Source organism: Ursus arctos, unplaced genomic scaffold (assembly GCF_023065955.2).
Source record: "Ursus arctos isolate Adak ecotype North America unplaced genomic scaffold, UrsArc2.0 scaffold_7, whole genome shotgun sequence".
NCBI classification, from domain to species: Eukaryota; Metazoa; Chordata; class Mammalia; order Carnivora; family Ursidae; genus Ursus; species Ursus arctos.
Window position 1 is genome coordinate 31319072 of NW_026623089.1, and position 19678 is coordinate 31338749.

The window sequence follows — 19678 nt, forward strand, 5'->3', positions numbered from 1 at the left end:
GCAGACTCTCCCCTCTGGGCAAGGAACCTCTTGCGGGACTTGATCCCAGGACCCTGGGATCATGACGTGAGCTGAAGGCAGACGCTTCACCGACTGAGCCATCCAGGCACCCCTAGCCTTGAGATTTCACGGCCCTATAAACGAGTGCAAAACTCTGAAACTTCAAATGCAGGGTGAATCAGACATGATGCCAGAATTTATAATTTGGGTAAATCAGACTTATACAACAACTTGAGCATTGGAACAAAATAGAAGCAACTAAATATTGAAGAATAAGAGGTTATATATTCTAAGAAGCAAGTTTTTCAAAGGTAGAAAACCATATAGTAGGGGAGAGCCAGGAAGGCAAGTTAAGGCAAATGTCACTTACTAAGTGTATTGGGAGTCCTGGCAGGAATCCTATGGCACATTCAAATCAGGTAATTTAAGGAGATTTAAATAAAGGAACTATTTATAAAAGGTGTAGGCAGATTTTGGGAAAAGCAACAATGGTTGACGCAAGACTTACTCCTCTGTATATGCAAGGTTTTTCCACGTATCCGGTTCAGTCCTCATAATCACCTCAAAGATGGGTTTTATTATTTCATGCTTTGCAGGAGGGAAAAGTGAAGTTCAAAGAGGTGAAGGAAGTTACCCTTCGATGCTAGCTGGGGAACGGAGGCACAGTTGTAATGGCTCCGTCAGACTCCCAACCTGGCGCTTACCCCACATGTTTCTTGAGGGGAACGTCCTCTTTCCCCTCCATCTTTCTCTTTGTGTTTTTTTTTTTTTTTTAAAGATTTTATTTATTTATGTGACAGAGAGACAGCCAGCGAGAGAGGGAACACAGCAGGGGGAGTGGGAGAGGAAGAAGCAGGCTCATAGCGGAAGAGCCTGATGTGGGACTCGATCCCGGATCGCCAGGATCACGCCCTGAGCTGAAGGCAGACGCTTTAACGACTGCGCTACCCAGGCGCCCCCATCTTTCTCTTTGTGATGAGGCTGAAAACACTGCTCTCCAGAAGCTCATGTTCTGAGCCAGATGTCTTGCTCTGAGCAATCTGTAGACAGGAGAAGATAGCGCGTTAGGCAAATACGTAAGTTAACAGAAGTGTGCAGCTTACATATATGGGGGAGAGAGAAAGGTGGTCAACAGGCAGTTCCAGGTGTGTTGGGTCTGCGGAAATCTGTCATCCATCCTTTTCTGGTTATCGGTCCCATTCTAGAAAATATTTTTGGAGGCTCTGGGAGCCATTTGAAGGTCGTGAATGAGGCAGCTTAGCTCGTTGGGGCTGGGATGAGGTAGAGGGAAACTTTTGAGACATATGGCGCAGCTTGGGAAGGCTTGCTGTGGGAGTAGCATGCAAGAGTGCTCTATTCCTAGGTGCTTCCACCAAATGGAGATGGTGCTGGTGGCGGGAGGTGGGCAAGCATGTGGGAGAAGGAAGAGGTCATGGTGGGACCCTCAGGTGCTTCTGATTCCAGTTTATATACTGCGGCCACACTGGTCCAGTGAAGTCTCCTTAGCCTAAGACCTTTGTTAGAGGATGGTAAAGGTTGAATTTTGTAAGAACTTCTCAATTTTTACCTTCATCAGGAAGTTTCAGATATGAATGCTTCATTCCTTTTATACCCTAAGAAAATTTAAAAGTCATGTTTCTGAGGAGGTTACTTTCCCTGTGTCATGTTGAATTTGGGTTGGCTTTTACTGCTCAATTAGAATATATCTTATGGTCAAGTCCTCTTTATTCCAGAAAAGAAAAACGCCTCTCAAATACTGTGCACAAGCCCTGCCTTTGAAAACATCTGGTAAAAATAACAAGTTGCTTGGAAAACTGTGATTCTCAGATGCGACCCCTGCCTCTTTATTAGCAGGGAGTCACTGGAATAAACCTTTATTTCCTGTTGCTTCCACACAGCGGTCCTCCACGGAAATATTTTGTATGTTTCCTTAGGCAGCAGGGAACCTTGAAGGGCAAACAGCGTGCGGAGAGGCCCCAGATAGGAACAGAGATGCCGTCTTTGCCCAGTCGCGCCTCAGAGGGTCTGGGAGAGCCCGCCTGGGCCTCGGAGCTTTGAAGCTGTGCCAGGCCTCTGCCCCTAACCGCTAAACACTTCAGCTCTCCCCCAGGCCCAGCAAGGCCTGACCTGCCACACCTCCAGCTCTTTTTACAAGAGAGGTGTTTTAAAATAGTCTTAAATGTCAGACGTATTTTTTTTTTTCCACAACATTCCTCAGACATCTCATAAATTATTCTGCAGTGAAACTTTTATAGGGATTCTTGGAAGATGAAGAGTTCTCGTCAATGGAGTTTTTGGTAACTTAGACAACTGTTAACCCCAAGCCCTCCTGCTTTCTCCACCCCAGAACTCATTGAAGACAATTATGAACTAGTGATAATTTCCCTGAAACCGTGCTTGAGGCTGTCTTTGAGTCATGTGATGTTCCAATATTTGACTCTTTTTGGCTCTCAGGGCATTCGATATGGTTCAACCTGATAATGGTAATGAAAGTTGAGGAGTTTGAGCTCGGTGTTTTCTGGCTTCACAATAATATGAGAAAAAGAGTTTGTTTTGTTTTTTAAAGAAGTCTGTGTTACCCACCTTCCTTGCCATTTGCTTCTTAGGGAAATAGGTAATGAGAGATTCTGGTTGTAGAATTTGCGTTACCGCTCCCTCTGTGTCTGCTGTCACATTGGCACTACACTGGGGGCTTCTGCAAATATGCATCCCACCAACAGCCACAGCCGCCTTCGGTTCAGGGTATGTGCTTCTGGGGGTGAGCGTGTGGGCCTTCCTTTTGCGGGTTTTTAGTCTGTTTTGTCTTACTGTTGTATTTACATAATGCTTACTGACTCGATTTATTTGGTTACTAGTTTCTGGAAAACTGGAATTTGGAGGAGAACTTAAATTATTTATTGGTACAAAGAGATAGAAAATTTGAATTTGGAGCTGTCCTAATAGTCTTCAGTGTGTGGTACAACGCAGAATCGTGGTCACCGATGCCCAGAGCGATGCTCTCTAGACACCTTTTGGTTCATAGAAAGAGGAACTGCACTAAGGATGCTAGTGTACTTCATTTCATGGTATTTCTCACTCTTCAACAACTGGACGTGGTAGTTAACCAGTGTCTTAGTCTTTTCAGGCCACTATAACAAAATACCACAGACTGGGTAGTTTAAAAACAACAAATTTTTTTCTCACGGTTTTGGGATGTTCCAGGTCAAGGTACCAGCACAATTGTGTTCTGGTGAGGGCCCTCTTCCATGTTGCGGACTTCTCGTCATGGCCTCAAATGGCAGAAGGGATGAGGCATCACTCTGGGACCTCTTTTATCAGGACACTAACCCCATTGATGAGGGCTCCACCCTCTTGACCTAATCACGTCCCAAAGACCCCACCTTCTAGCACCATCACCTTGGGTGTTAGGTTTTCAACATATGAATTTTGGGGGGACATAAGCCTTCAGACTATGGCAATAATTTTATCATCTAGAACATTCCATTATTTCCTTGTACATGGATATGGGAAGTTAGTAACTAGAAGAATTTTTCATAGGGTATATTTCTTAGCATCATTTGCCTTTTTATGTAAAAGCAAATCAAAATATTTATTGCCCCTTTACTATATTCAAGGCACTGTGTGAAAATTCAGAAAGAATATTTGTGGCAAATAAAGAATTTTGTTCCTCTTGAAATATGGTGTTAGCATGACATTCTCCTTACCATTTGGTCTACAGAAAAATAAGGCAACATCCTTTGGAGGAAACAATGCTGAATTGGGAGTTAAAGCCCTTGTTTTATTCCCGTCCAGGTCTCAAGCTCACTCCAGCCATGTGGGCAGGCCTCTCCTTTCCCACCTGGACTGCTTTCTCCTCTATACAGTAAAGGTGTCAAACTGGATTATTTTTAAGGTCCTTCATAACAAAATAAACCCAACACTGATTTTTGTTAAGTACTTTCCACTATATGTAAGTTACTGAGATAGTTCCAAATAAGTCTAAGAGAGTCTCTTACTTCTGTGAGTTTTTAAAGATTCCTTGGAGCTAGATAAACAGAAACAAAACCTCAAAACATTTATTGACCATCCTATAAGAGTCCGTCACCACCAAGAGTAGAGTGAACGTGTCGAATACTCAGCCACCTTTCAGAGAATTATCCCTGATTCACAGAAGAACAATAAGAGAGCCATCACAGAAGTGGGAAAAGGTGGACTGGGCCGCGGGTGCCCTGAGTCAAAACTGTCATTTGTCAAGCTCTGTGCCGTGCCCAGTGTTGCGCCAAGTGCTTCTGAGTCTTTGACCAGTGTTACCCAAACCAAACCTCCACATGGGAGAAATGCTGTGATTACTCCATTGGACAAGTGTGGAAACCCAGGTAGCTTGCCCAAGATCACACAGTCGCTGATGGAGCTGATAATTGATACTAAACCTACATTGTTAATCACCATGCCTCTGCGGGAAGGTGAGAGCATGGGTAGAGAGAGGCAACAGGCCTCTTACTGAAGGAAAGCATGGACTTGCCAAGGGTTGGTGATGGAAGGAGAAGGGGACATTCATGAGCATGGGCCACCTACACAGAACCATTTCCTTAGGTTCTCTCACCCAGATCACCTTTACTGCCTTGCCGGAGCCCCGGAATACTGCCTCTCTGTCAAGTCTGTGGCCCACGCTTGGCCAGAACCACGCCCTCCGGCCTCCCCCCAGCACTTGTGCCAGAGCTAAAAAGAGCTGTGTGTGTTTACTGGAACTTGGGATATCTTTGCCACTTGAGTTGACAAGAGTCAAATCAAGGGAGTAAACAACTGGACTCAAACAACTACGTGGAATTGGAGAGTGACCCCAATAGCGTAACTATAAAAAGGTTTTAAAGCATTGTTTCAGATTTTCCAAAACTCTGTTTTACCTCAAACTAACGTTTCCCTTTTAACATCTCTGTTTGTAGAACCAAAAAATTCTAGTTTTGGAATCTGCTGTGAAGGCTTGTAGTCCTTCACTGGTTCTCAGTTCATTCCCTGGACCGAAGAGGTCACTTGTATCTGCTCACGGGCCTCAGTCCAAGCTCCTGTTCCCTGTCACTCTCTCAGCAGCCAGCCACGGACTATGTCTAGGCATCACATGGCTTTAACAAAACAGAAAAACACCATTATCTCGCTTTTAAGCACCCTCCATGGCTTGGATTGTAGGCCTCTCGAGGGCGATGATGACGTTCATCTCTGTAGCCAGCCCTGAGCACCGTGTGTGGTGCTGAGCTGACACTTCATAAGGCTGGGTATGTCTGTGGAATGATTTATCGCACTCATTCTCTTAGTCGCCGAGAAAAATGAATGCCGTTCACAAAATGAGTGGGGGGAGTTGAAGGAAGGGCAATGCAATGCAAAACTAGTATGAGGTGGTCTTTACGAGCCTGGGATTTAAGGTCCCATCACGTTCTACATCAGTTACACAGCCTACTGGTCATGTGACGCCAGGGAAGACATTGAACCATTGCTTGCTTGCTTGCTTCCTTCCTTCCTTAGAAAGTGTGTGCGAGGATGGGGCTGGGGGAGGAAAACTCAAGCAGACTCGATGCTGAGTGTAGAGCCCGACGCGGGGCTCGATCTCAGAACGCTGAGATCATGACCTGAGCTGAAATCAAGAGCTGGATGCTCAACCAGCTGAGCCACTCAGGTGCCCCAACTGCCTCTTTCTAAATTGGTAGCAGCAGTACATACATCATAAGGTTATTAGTGTTAAATGAGATATTGTATGTAACTTGCTGAGCATAGTGCCTGTGCTTAAAAGGGGAGCTCTTGATGATAAAAATAATTGTATTTTATTTATTGCTAGGGGGACGAATCAGATTTCGCTAGCTTTGAAAAGGAACGGAAGCAGACCTGAGTATATATAGCTCCACAGCCTCCCAAGTTAAAAGAAGTTTACATGTTGCAGAATGGTATAATCCTGAATACTTTGCAGTTACCTGGATCAGAAACAAGTTCACCAGGGTATGAGTGATATTTGTCAAGGTTTGGTCCTACAGATGAAGAGGTTGTGTTAGGGTGGTGACAGTATGGATCTTTTTCTTTAATTTTCAGATGTTTAATTCTGTGCTATATTTCTTTTATACTTTAAAAAATAAAAAAAAAACTTGTTAAATCTAAAAAGAACTATGCTCTTGAGATGAAAAAGGCATTCTTCTCAAAAAGAGTTTAGGGGTGCCTGGGTGGCTCAGTTGTTAAGTGTCTGCCTTCAGCTCAGGGCGTGATTGGGATCAAGCCCCACACTGGGCTCCCTGCTCCGCTGGGAGCCTGCTTCTTCCTCTCCCACTCCCCCTGCTTGTGTTCCCCCCTCTCACTGGCTGTCTCTCTGTCAAATAAATAAATAAAATCTTAAAAAAAAAAAGAGTTTAATACTTAACCACTTTTGAATTTTTTCAGTTTTAACTGCTTTTCCAATGGCTATCTATAAGAAACTATTTGCTGTTGTTGAATAGTTAATGGAACTATCTAGTGGAAACCTGTTGAAGTTAGGAGTTTGAGTTGGGTAAACCATCGCCCTTATAATAATGTGATGGGATAAAGTATTTAATGGACTTGAAGAAATCAAAGTCTGTTTAATCAAAAAAGATGCTCTTTAGAAGGCATCAACAGGGGCGCCTGGGTGGCACAGCGGTTAAGCGTCTGCCTTCGGCTCAGGGTGTGATCCCGGCGCTATGGGATCAAGCCCCACATCAGGCTCCTCCGCTAAGAGCCTGCTTCTTCCTCTCCCACTCCCCCTGCTTGTGTTCCCTCTCTCGCTGGCTGTCTCTATCTCTGTCAAATAAATAAATAAAATCTTAAAAAAAAAAAAAAGGCATCAATAGATGTATAAAATATCTCTCTCTTTTTTTTTTTTTAAAGTATAGAGTTATTTTATGGGTTACGGTATGAGACAGTCCTGAATTTGGGATACATTTGATTGCTTGGCTTTCTCAATCATCCAGTTTAGGAATATTTAAGCTAATAGATGAGTGTGCTCCTCGTAAGTCTCTCATTTGGAAGCCCTGTGCCAGACAGTGTGCAGATGGGGCAGCAGTCATGCCTGGCAGGCCCTGAAAGTGGGATTGCATTTGCACATTGTCTTATGCGCTGCGAACATTTTGCAGGGAAAAAAGGAAAAACTGTCTCCCTGCTTAAATGAAATTCTGACACAATCGGTGCAAATTATAAATTATATTTAATTTGATGCAACAAATTCATCATCATTTCCAGCTTTGTGTCCAGTGTGGTGGTGGAGCTCTGGGCGTTTAATACTTGGTGCTGCAGTAACTTGGTCATATTGACTGGTGCTTCTCAAAGTATGGCCGTAAACCCTATCTGCCAGAAATGCTGATTCTAGGGTCCCCTTGGAACTTCTCCATCCACACATCCGGGGGCAGAACCTGTAAACTGCATTTTAAACAAGTGCTTCCTCCACGTGGCCAATGTCTAGCAGTTTTTGTGACCCTCTGATACAGAGGGAACATATTTGCAAAGGTTATTTCGGTTGTGATCTGAATTGACAATATTTCTGAAACCAGAGAATTCAAATCTATAATGAAAATTGAAGTACAAGTTAAAAATTTAGTTGAAGGGCACATGTACAAATGATTTTTAAAATGTTCCCTTTCTGAATTCTCTGATTTATCAGAGTTGCCTAAGAAGAGCATTGCAAGTAGTACTTTAAGATCACTTTTTTGGTATCCATAAGAAAACTCACATTTGGGGAAATCATTGATAATTAAGTCATTTGTGAATTTATAAAATAGGAGTTTACTAAGTTTGGAGGAAAAGGGATGAAGAGAAAGACCCGGTGTTGCCTCCTATCCAGTGTTAAGACCAATATTTAATTTAATAAGATTTATTTGGGGGCAGAAGTAAAGCCAGCAGCCAGTTCTCCACAGCAAGACAATGATGGTTTCATTAGGCTCTTCCAGCCACGTAGCAGCATTTTTGGCTTTTAGAGTAATGAAAGTAAAGCCAGTGAGAAGTCAGTCTGTGTCTTGCCATATCCCATATTACAGATAGAGCTTTTAAGGAAAAAATATCCCATATTACAGATACAGCTTTTAAGGAAAAAATAATCAGGACAATGAGAAAAAAAAAATCACTTCATCTTAAAATTTCTTTGACTAAATGATTTCATTTAACATATCTCTATTTAAATATTTCTTAATGTCATTTGTGTAGATTTCAGTGATAGAAGAATAAGATTTAAGTAAAATTTTTTCACCTCTTTAGTGAAGAATCGTATATGTATTTATCCATATAACTTTAATAGTTCTTTATATAAAGAATCGATGTTTTTTGTTGAAATGTTGTTTGAGTTGGTCTGCTATTCATCCCCACTATTTTACTGGTCTTTGGGGACTCCCTGTCCCTCTGCGTGTATCTCCCTCCATCTGTTCTCTCTCCCTGATGACAATGGACCCAGCACATTCTCAGAGAAACCACGCTTTATTTCCAGCAGGAGCAGAGCAATACTCTAAGGAAGATTTCCTTATCTTTCACAGAAGGTCTGAAATCTGCCTTCTAGCGCTGTGATCTGTGAGCTCCCACGACCCAGGCATTCAGTCTATTTTCTTTGCTAGGAATTTCCAGAGCCATGGCTGGGTCACCCTTTGCCTTTTTCTGGCAGCTGGTTTCACTCTGAATTTAATGAGGGAACTGCGCCAAATGGCCAAAGGAGGGTTTCCCCGTCTGGCCCCTTATTGGAAGGACTCGGCCACTTGTCCACGTTCAATGAGGAAATGCCCACTGCTGGGCAGTTCCAAGAACGGGCCCTTCTAGCTCGTTCTTATCTGCTCAGCGTCTGGGGCACCTTCCTGAGCCCTCCTTCTCCCCCCTCCCTTCTCTTTGGACTTCGGTGTAACCAGCAGTGAAGCAGGAGCAGTGCGTATTTTAAATCACACCTATATGTAAATTTTGGCGTCACTAAGATGTTCTGTCCTTATTCACGGGTTGGACATGACAGTCTAGCAAGGCCTGTTGGCAGACTTCGAGTAGTGCTCCTGGATTTCATGCTCCCCGAGCCCTCGCTGCACCTGATTCTCTGCATTTAAGTTTGCCAGTTCGTTTTTAGAGCTGTGATATTAGCAGGTGGGAATTTGAAATGCTTCATCACCGTGCTGAGAGTTCAAGTACTTTTCATGTCTGTTTTTAAGAATTTTAAGCTCATATTTTAGTTTTTCCCCACTTATAATCTAGTGTATTTACGTAGGCTTTACATTTTTGCATAAGAAAAAACTTATTTTTGTGCTTTTATTATTAAACAGATAGGAAAAAAAGTCTATAATTATGTGCTTCTTAAACTGGATTCCTCCAGACATGTAATATATTCACCCAACTGCAAATCCTGCAGCTCCTTGGAAGAAGATTGGGAACCAACCCAAGAGTTCTAAAGTTACATTTTTATGACAGATTTTTGTTGTAAGCTTAAAGGGCAGGGGAGATTTTTGTATGGGACCTTTAGTTTTCCCCCATCTCTGCAGTCTTCTTAAAATGCCCTCTGTTAGAATCCTGGTGGTTTGACTTCCAGATACGTAAACATACTATAAACCAAAATAGAAGAACCACTATTCATTCCTCGCATTTAGTGAACTTTTACTGAATGAATTAATGGGCTCAGCAGCACCAAAGGGCATTTGATTGTGGACTTGCCGTAAATTAATGATTTATTTTTTTAAAAGGAGAAAGCCATTTATTCCCCAACTGTGCACTTGTTATATAAGATTTTAGACTTCAGTTTTAAAGACATTTGGACTTACTATAAATGTTATGAAACCTTAGATTTTAATTTTCTTTTTTTTTTTTTTTTTTTTTTTTACAAAAGAGAATGCCATGATGAAATTTTCAAAAGCCATTTAGAATACGTTAGTGCCCTCATGACTTCCTCCTGTGATCACCATGCTTGTCTTCAGGGATCTTAGCTTCTAGAAAGCGCAGCAGGAACACAAGCATAGGAGCTGTAAGATCTCTTGCCGACTTGCTTGGCTTTCCCCCACTCCCCATCCTGTTGGAAGAGCTTGTCAGGGTGGAGGTTCTTTCTGTTTCAGGGAGGATATGTGTCTGGATTTGCTTTTTCATGTCAATGGATTGGTCAGGACTTCATAGCATTTGGAAATTGTGGTCCTTTCCGACCCTGACATATTATGATGCTCTGAGAGTCCTTTGGCCACATGAAACCTTATTAAATATCAACCACATTGCATTTATTTTCCTTTTTTTCCTTTAAATTGAACTCAATTACCGACATTTTTGCAGACAGCCAAGGGCACTGCGTTCTGGAACCTGCAAAGTTCTGTACAAATGTTGGGTGCTGGGTGGAGCTGCCGTCGGTTTGGTGTGTTCTCTGTCCACAACAGAAACCGTTCATTCCTGGCAGTGCCCCTGCCTCCTTCCAGCAGAATCCCAGTAAACTGTCGTTCTAGTAAAACAGGGACTAACCAGAGCCTTTTATTAAACAGCATTTCCACCCATCTACTACTCTCATTTTTGGAATTAGAACGAGACTAATGGGAAAGAAACCAGTTAATGTCAACACATGATTGTTTGAGTTCTGACTGTGCAAGCACCTTGCTCCATGGTAGCACTTGGCCCCATGAGTCCTTACAGCAGCAGGGAAGTTAGTGCTATTTTAATCCCTGTTTTACATGTGCGGGAAACTGAGCTTCATAGTGGTAGGATCGCTGCCTAAACACCTGGAACTATTCGCTGATAGAGTTCAGTGTGAGGCACTTAATATTCTCTTAATCAGGATCTCCGTGTCATGCCTCCCTCCTCTCCCCCAAATTCCACATTAACTGTAGTTGAATACATAGTTCTCTTTTTCCAACATCTTTTGTCATATTTACGTGAATTGTGAATACAAGGTCATTTTGTGTTGAGAACTGTTCTCTTTAACATTAGTTTGAAACCGATCCCTGACTCTGTCATCTTTTATTCTGTTTTAGTGGTGGTTAATAGTGGTGTGTCTAGTTAGTCAGCTTCTTTGAGTTATAAAGGATTTTTGACTCCTTTTATTTTCTGATAATTTTATGTCAGCCACCAAGGCAATTGGGCAAAAAAATAAGATTGGCTGTGGGCATAGTGGCAGAATGAGATTTAAGGAGTAAGCTCAAAAAATCAAATTCTCTCTGAGCAGCAGTTTTTGCTGCAAATAAGCAAGACAAGACAAATGTAGAAATCGTCAGCTGTGGTTGCTGTAATCAACGCCTCTGTGGAGCTTCTCGCAGCCAAATGGGCAAAACAAGTTTGCCAGGAGCTGCTTTCCTGGGCAGGGAGGGTATATGTGGTGGATGGAAGTTGGAGGGGGAGCTCTGATAAAAAAAAAGATGTGGGTGTCAATGCCCCGTCCTTTGGCCTGGCTTTAGCTCACATACTCTCCCTGCACCTGTGCCCTCACCTCTGTAGTTCCTGCATGCCTCAGTCACATTGATATTGAATTAGGACAGATCTACAGATCTCACCTTGGGTTCTAGGATCTGATAGAAGCAAGAACAGATGTGATTGCCTGGCATTCAAGGCCAGGTCATGGCCCGTGCACCCCGTCTACCGAGTGTTATTTCCATATGCTCTTCAGTAAAAATCCTTTCCATCAACCGGACTGGACTTGGGTCCATTCTGTGTATATTCCATGCTGTGAACCAAATACCACTGGCGTGGAACCCACCTTGGAGAGCCCAGCTCAGGCACTTCTGTGAGAGTGGCTTGTGACTGGCAAAGGATATGAAGACAATAAATTTTATATGGGAGTCAAGTGATAGCCAGTAACAACCAGGAGAATGAACTGTTCCATGAAAGAGTAGACCAGTCTCATGGTCTGTCTTTCCCCAGCCACACAATCCATTCCCTGTTGTTGAATATCTGCTCAGAGAAACCAGCGGAGGGGAAAGTGGTTTTGAGTCTCCCCATCAGATGCTACTGAGGACGATGACCATCAGGCCACAAGCAGCTAACATTTATTGAGCACTTTCTAGTCCTGTGATGGGCACTTGACGTGCTTGCTTTCATCGTTAATGCTCACCGTAGCATTCTGAGCCTCATGGCTGCTGTTATTCCCATTTTATAGATGAGGAAACAAGCTTTCATGGTTAACTGACGAACCTCAGATCAGGCCGCTAGGAAGTGGCAGAGCAGCAGCTGAAATCCAAGTTATTTTAGAGTTCCTCTACACATTTTTTTTAAGGCATGAGTGTGGGTAATGGGGTGTTGGTGGGTGTCGTCAATTCCTAAAGGCTGCTAGAAAATGCTGTGTGTAATCATCATATTCACTGTAGCCTTCCCCAGTGAACACTTTTCTCTAGAGAAGTTAATCTAAGAACTGCAGAGTTCTTTGACACATTCGGAAAAGGGTGCTTTGGTCAGCACGTCCTGGTCTTTCCCAGGTAAGTCTCGAAGCATTCTCCTAGCTGGCGTATTCCTACAGCAGAGGGCGGTCCCTAGGTGCTCTTCCATGCTGAATTTAGAGATTCATTGAGGTTTCAAGGCTCTTAGTCTTCTCTCTCCCTAGTAGAATATAAGGTCTCTGAGAGCAAGAACCATCTCTTGGTTTGGTTAATTGATTTGATCATTGCCACAGCTGGTTAAAAATGTTCCTAGCGAGTATCCTCTCTCTCTTTTAGGTCTGTATATTCTCTGAACAGCCTTCATGTAGGAGTTTTTTTCTTCAGGCACGGACCGTATGGTGCCTCTTTGAGGCCACATTGTGGAATGGAAAGAGCCTGGATTTGGGGGTCAGCGCCAGGAGCTGTATGCCACTTTCTTATTGGTTCTGTAAGACTCTTTAACTTTCGTTGAGGCTGAGTTTGTCCCTTCACCAACTGGGTATGGAAACCTTACAAGGTGTTCTCAAAATGAGAAATGGCATGTGTTAAAGTGGCTGGTTCATCTGTCTGCTCTGAAGCGTGAGCCCGGGGTCTTGCCTGGAACGCACGCACAAGGAACGGGTCTGGATAATAACGGCTTCGTTCCTTGAGACCTAACCTTTAAGAGAGAGCAACTGTGAAGTGTCTTAAAAAAAAAAAAAAATGATGCCTTTATTGAGACTGTCCTTCATTGCCTGACTTTGCATAGGGAGGCAGAGCCAGAGATGGATTTCTAGGTTCTTAGATGCTCCTTCAGTTTGTAAAGTTCATAATGTTTTGTCCAGGTAAGTGTCGTTAAAGCAATAAACAAAGGGTAACAGGACGAGACCAGCACCTTATTTGCTAGAACACTTTCCCTTTTATAATACAATTTACAACGTTTCATACGTATTTTTAGATTTAATCTTAGGAACACCTTATGAAATTAGGTATTATCCATTTCCTTTTATAGGTGAGTAAACTGAGGCTGCTAAACTAAGGGACTTCCCAATTTGCACAGCCCTGGCAGGGTTTGGATTCAAACCCCGTTCTCACCCTGGATTTTTGTTGTTTTCTTGCAGCCACCAACCACATGTAGCAACTGTTAGCAGGTGTATTTTTCTCCATGCATTTATTTTTTAATCTCTATGTGTCTTTGGAGTCAGAGTGGGTTTCTTAGAGACAACATGCTCTCGTTTTTTCATCCACTCTGACAATGCGTCGTTAATTGGTACGTTTAGACCATTTACATTCGAAGTGATGATTGATATAGTTGGATATACATAGATCAACTGAAGTCAGAAATGTGTGTGTCTATGCATATATATGCAATTTCTATTTATATAAAAGTATATAATAGATGCCCACCTATTCTCAAGTAGTCTGGTCTGAGACTTGTCATATTTAAAAAGTACATACGTTTATTGAATGTTTGCCATGTATGAGCTTGCTACTCTGTTTTAGTGATTTTAGCTTAGGGTGAAGAAAACCCATTTTGGAAATTTGGATTATATTCTCAAATGCTTAGATGCAGCTTTTACACCTGATGTATTGAAAAATTGCCTAAAATTAGTACAAAACAAAATGATGAGAATAGAAAAAAGTAGCTGAACAATAATTCCCTGATTATTCAGTGGTGAATGGAAGTCAGGGTCTCCCATTCATTACTGGTAGGGACCAATGATCATTGATTCTGGGCCTGTCTATATGTGTTCTACCTCAGTTATTCAACAGATGCCACGGAGAAGAGAGATTTTTCTCAGAAAAGATACTGTTTTCTGTGTTTCATGTTGGCTTTTTGCTAAGTTAATGTACTTTCAGTAAAATTTGAAAACTCCTTAAGGAAAACAAGCAATTCCTGAATAAGCCAGTATTATGAATTGAAGTATTTATGTCTTTGCAAGAGACCTACAGTCTTTTTACTGAATGGGACTTCTGTTCCCTCATTCCTGGACATGGTATGGGCCTATACCGCAGATGTCCGTGTGATATATGACGTGGTGCGTAGCCTCAGGAGTGTTGCGGTTCAGAAGCCAAGTTGAGAGGGCACCGTGGGTTGTCTGAAAACGTGGACACCTCTCCTAACATATCAAACCCGCCCTTCTTTCCCATTCTCAGGCTCTAACAGACCCCTTTTCAGCTTTTTAGGATTTTTTTCATCCACGCACAGTAACTTCTTAGTCTCCTTTTCCTGTATTGTAGACTCTGGCCCAACCTTGACTCTTCTGAGAATTCAGAATGCCTGTGGCTCTGCTCCCCTACAGGTAGGAGTCAGATCGTGATGGCTGCAGAAGAAAGGCCTCGTCTGGATCCCGGACTTTGAGGCTATGTGTTTACAGTTGAAACGAGCTAAGATGTTTTCCTTTTATCTCGTGAACTTGGGAATCTGCCCTTGTTTGAATTCTCTAGGTTGTCTCAGTGGAGAGTTCCAAATGTGCGGGATGCTGCAATTAGACATCTTTGTTTTGGTTCTGTAGACACAGCCATATTTGGGAAACACAAATGGGCCAGTTTTCATATTTAAGACTTGTCTTGGTTAACAATGCATGTTTAAGAAACTTTGTGTGCCCAGAGTTGTACATATAAAGAGTTTGAGAAGGAGCTCAGGGCTCTGGAATGCCATGAAGTCGGGTTAGGGGCAGGGAATTGGCAGCAAGCAGGCCCACGGAGCAATGGGGTTCCGTGTGCGTTGTCACCTGGCAGTCCCTGCAGACTATTTTAAGATGAAACGTTTTGGTGCAATTGCTTCTTAGGAAATCTGGCTGAACATTCTAGTCGTTTTATTGCCCCCCTTGTCCTCATAAGGAACTACACGGGAGTAGTTTGGCTTCATTAAACAAAAGCAGTCACTGGTGATTAATGTTGGAATCCCACATTTAGGGCATTTGCTATTAGTCCTGTGAAAGATTGCATCATGTAGGGCTATGTTCTAATGGACAAGATTGTTAGTGGTGTGTTTTTTAGCTTGTCACCTAAATTTTCTCCTGAAAGTTCTAAATACTACACAATTGCATTTCAAATGCTAGGTATGAGCTGAAAAAATGACTTTTCATTTAAAAAGGTTCACCCGGGTGGCTCAGTTGGTTGGGCGACTGCCTTCGGCTTGGGTCATGATCCTGGAGACCTGGGATCAAGTCCCAAGTTGGGCTCCCTGCTCAGCGGGGAGTCTGCTTCTCTCTCTGACCCTCCCCCCTCTCATGCTAGCTCTCTCTCATTCTCTCTCTCAAATAAATAAATAGAATCTTTAAAAAAAATTAAAAAATAAAAAGAAACATAAACCATCTGGAAAACAGAAATGAAATTTAAAAGTTGCCTATAAGTCCTTGCTACCAAATCATCACTAGAATTTGGGCATATTTCCTTTAAAATATATGGATATGTCTTTTTGTTTGTTTTAAAGATTTATTTATTTTAGAGAGAGCACAATCGAGCACGGGGGGAGAGGGAGAGGGAGAGAGAAACTCTAAGCAGACTCTGTGCTGAGCGTGGAGCCTGATGCGGGGCTCAATCTCACGACCCTGAGATCAAGACCTGAGCGGAAACCAAGAGTCAGACACTTAACTGACTGCACCACCCAAGCACCCCTGGCTGTGTTTTATTTTTTACATAACTATAATCACAAATGTCACACAGACCTACACCCTGCTTTCTTCACCTACTCTTGTAAGAAGTGTGGTCTACATAGCAATTATTTTCATAACTGTTCAATAGTCCACCCAGGGATGTGTGTAGCCATGTAATTGGTCCCCTGTGACTGAACACCAGAGAGTGTCCAGGTTTTCACTATTATTAGTAAAGCCGCGAGAAACATCCCTGTGTAGCTTTGTTGTCATTTGGGGTTCTTTCTTTGGCTAGATTGAAAGCACAAAGGGATTGAGGTGTATAGCTTTTGATGTGTTATGCTCAAAACAGGGGTAACAGTTTATAGTATCACTGGCCATGTCAGTGCCTTTGCTTTTGTCCACATCAAGTGTTAGTGTTTTTAAATTTGTGGACTAATTAAGAAGTGGGGGGGGGGGAGTCATTATTTGCATCTTTTCTTTCTTTCTTTCTTTCTTTCTTTCTTTCTTTCTTTCAACTAATCAGGTTAAGTGAACATTTTCTCATGGGTTTGTTTGTTTGCATTTTTCTTCTGGGAATTATTTCTTCATGCCTTTTTAATTTTTTTCCTGGGAGTAAGTATGAGCATACTGTAAGATCAGGATATTAATCCTCTCTATTATGTATGCTGCAAACCATGCATTTTAATACACAGATAATGTAACATATGATTACAAGTTATTATCCAAATTCTATTGTCTGAAGCTCAAATAATACTGTGTTTGTAAGACTTGAAACTATTTGGGGGCTGTATTTTGCTTATTGGCAATTGGCAGAATCAACTTTGTATGTTTATTTAAAGGCTTCATTTAAGTATAAAAGATAAAACATGATTGTAGGTGTATTGGTAATTAGCTTTCCAGCTCTAGATCTGACCCATCTCTGGCAAGGGTCTGAGATGAGAGTGTGATGATTTTAGTGGGAACTTGGGCATCGGATTTCTGAATTCTGTGATTGAAAATTGGTCTTATTAAAATGAGTTCCTTATCAGCATGACTTCTAGTAGGGATTAAAAACAAAACTAAATTTAAAAAGCCAAATAAAAACCTGTAATTTTTGTTGGGCCAGTGCATCTGGTGACTAGGGTTGGCAGTAAAGGTTGGGGAAGTGAGGAAAAGGGTATTAGTGGGAAGAAACCACGAGATGAAGGACTTGGAAAGGGGAACTGTTGTTCAGGGTGCAGCAGGAGTGACGGTCTGGTACCGTGGGGTTGAGGGCTTACTGAGTACATGGGGGAAGCAAGATGGAAGACTCACCGGGACCTTATCTTACACGGCATGGTGGTGTATTCAAGAATCTGGACCTCTGTTTTTAGACCAGTGTTTCCCAAATTGCGATAGCTGAAGTGAGCTGAGAAGTATGTCACTGAACATTTGAAAATATTAGCATTCATTCCTTGATTCTCTGTCCCATGCAGAACTTAACTCCTTTTCTTTCTGTGGTCCTGTACCACTTAGCTCAGATTGCAAGCAGAGGGCTTTCCATCATATTATATTTCAGTGGGACATGTTTGTCACCCTGCAGCTCTGCAGTGGCCTCAAAGACCATAGCCGTGTGAGTCACGCTGGTCTCCTCTGTACAAAGCACTGTCCTGGGCGCATGGTAGGCCATGGGGGGAGAAATACTGTTTGAATGGTGTTGCCAGGCCTGTGTCTTAGTTATCATTATTCTTTTCTAGGAGGTTTGGTGCCTTTTTTCCTTTTGCCCTGTACTGCCCAGCCAGCCCCTCTGAGCTCACAGGGGCTCTGTGGATTGTTTTCCCCATGGAAATGTGACCCTTAGGAAGTCTTCCACTGCTACAGTCACAAGGTGGCACTCCATGGCTGTATAGGGTGGTTCTGAGGCTTCTCAGGCCATTGTCACGGTCTAGGAATGAGGTGGTGGAATACAATGTGAGTGTGAGGTTGGAAACTCAGAGGTGGCTGGGGCGCATGACTCATGAAGAAGGAAGACTTGACTAGACCAGGCAGCTTGTCAGGTGTGGGGTGAGAGAGGAGTGACAAGGGGAAGAGGAGAAAGCAGTGCACGCTGACTGGCGTGTGTGAGGGGCAGTGATTCACTCCACCGTTAATTGGGCACTTGCCAGGCGCCATACCAGATGCTCGATGCAGAGATGAGCAAGACCCGGCCTTGCCAGGTAGTGCTCACGGTCTATCAGGCTCAGTGCATGAGGCCTGATTGGAGGGGCAGAGACAGACTGGAAGGCAGGGTGTGGGCGAGATGAGGATTGACACAGCCATCTTGTTGCTGGTTATCCGGACTCGGTGTTCAGTGAGTAACGGGGTGATATTGAAAGGTTCTAGAAGGGGAAGTGACGCAGGCCAGTCTGTGCGTTGGCTGTGGAGGACTGATTCTCCTTTGGAATTCTGTATCCATTGCCAAGAGGCCAGAGGCTGCAGGTGGCCTGAGGAGGAAGAAGAATGATAGGGGGCTTAGTAGAAGGAGTAAAAAGCAAGACAAAGGGAAACTTTTTCTGAATCTCAGTTTTTGCACCCCAGTGAGGGTGTGGGTTGGATTTCTGGTTTATGAGCCTTTTTTTTTTTTTTTTGGTAGTTGCAGAACCCAAGGAAAACTCGGGAAATATAAATGAATGAAAATCAATAAAAGCACAGGTGTCCTTGTTGAAGTGAAAGGTGGGGAATGGGTGGGTGGGTTACCAGCACTATGGCTTGAGGGGGCTCATGGAACCTCCTTCCAAAACAGGCAGAAAGCCAGGGAAATGGGCTAGGTAACCTGCATGGATCCTTCTGGCTCTCGTATTCCAGATAAAAGTCCAGATAAAATCTCCAGGGAAGTGAGCTTGAAGATAGAAAGAAATGAGGACCCAGTGTGGGGTCTTCTAGGTCTGTAAACTCCTAGAACTGTGGAAGCCCTGATCCAGAAAGAAGATCCTCCTGGCCTGATGTAAACCAACCCACGGTGACACTTAGAAACCAGGACCAAAAAGTGTTTGTGGGAAAAAGAAGGAGTTAAGTGTTTTAAATTCAGTGGAAAAGGTCAGCAAGGCCCCGACCAGTGCAGAAGCCAATGTTGGGCTTGGCCGTGTCTGCACTGGAAATCTTTCTGAAGGCCATTTCAGATCATTGGTTAGAGCGGAAACCAGTTGGAGAGAGTCCAGGAGGAAATGAGAGGATGTGGGGGATGGCCTTTCTGATGTGTTTTCCTATGGCTTCCTCTCCAGAAGCATTGGTCTTTTCACAAAAACCTTGTGCTTGTTGTGTTTTGAGCCCCAGCTATGTCATGGGATTCCAGACCTAAGTCAATGTCAGCATTGAGTTTCTATCTTCCTCCCTCTTGAAAGGCAGTGTCAGTGACTCTGTATATCCTTTCTGGTTTTCTGAAGGACCTTCTGCACCCTCTTCAACAAGGTAGAGAGTACATTTGGAGACAAATGAGCATTAATAGAGATTGAGAAGAGGATGAGCTGTCGAAAAATTGGAGAAATTTGACTTTGCTGTGTGGGTCAGCGAAGTATAAAAAACAAGAAGGCCAGGCATTTATTCTGGGGCTTTGTGAGCTGTCACTATTCTTTTCGAGCCATTGGAAGGAAGTAGCTGCAAATATATCAAATCAAGTCCCAGATTGGATTTCAAAACCAGAGTATAACCAGGGTTTGGTTGGAATGGGAAGCTAGCTTGTTTTTAGATAGCTATGTTGGAGTTCAGGAGGGTCCTGGTTATCTTGAAGTGAAGACTCCATAATTAAGTTCTAAAGGCTAAATAGAGACAAGGACAGAGTTCATGACTGAGCACCCACTG

General features: G+C 43.0%; 1 protein-coding gene across 49 annotated transcripts in view; it reads left to right on the forward strand.

Annotated features, from left to right (window-relative positions):
* The window catches only part of SORBS1 (sorbin and SH3 domain containing 1), a 220463-nt gene that overhangs the window by 81729 nt on the left and 119056 nt on the right, over positions 1-19678 (forward strand). The window contains exon 2 of one of the 49 annotated variants that reach the window (XM_057308864.1): positions 14523-14584. The exons of the other annotated variants lie outside the window; for them this stretch is intronic. The gene's annotated coding sequence lies outside the window, so the exon portion shown is untranslated. The remainder of the gene's footprint in view (positions 1-14522; positions 14585-19678) is intronic. 49 annotated transcript variants of the gene reach the window in all.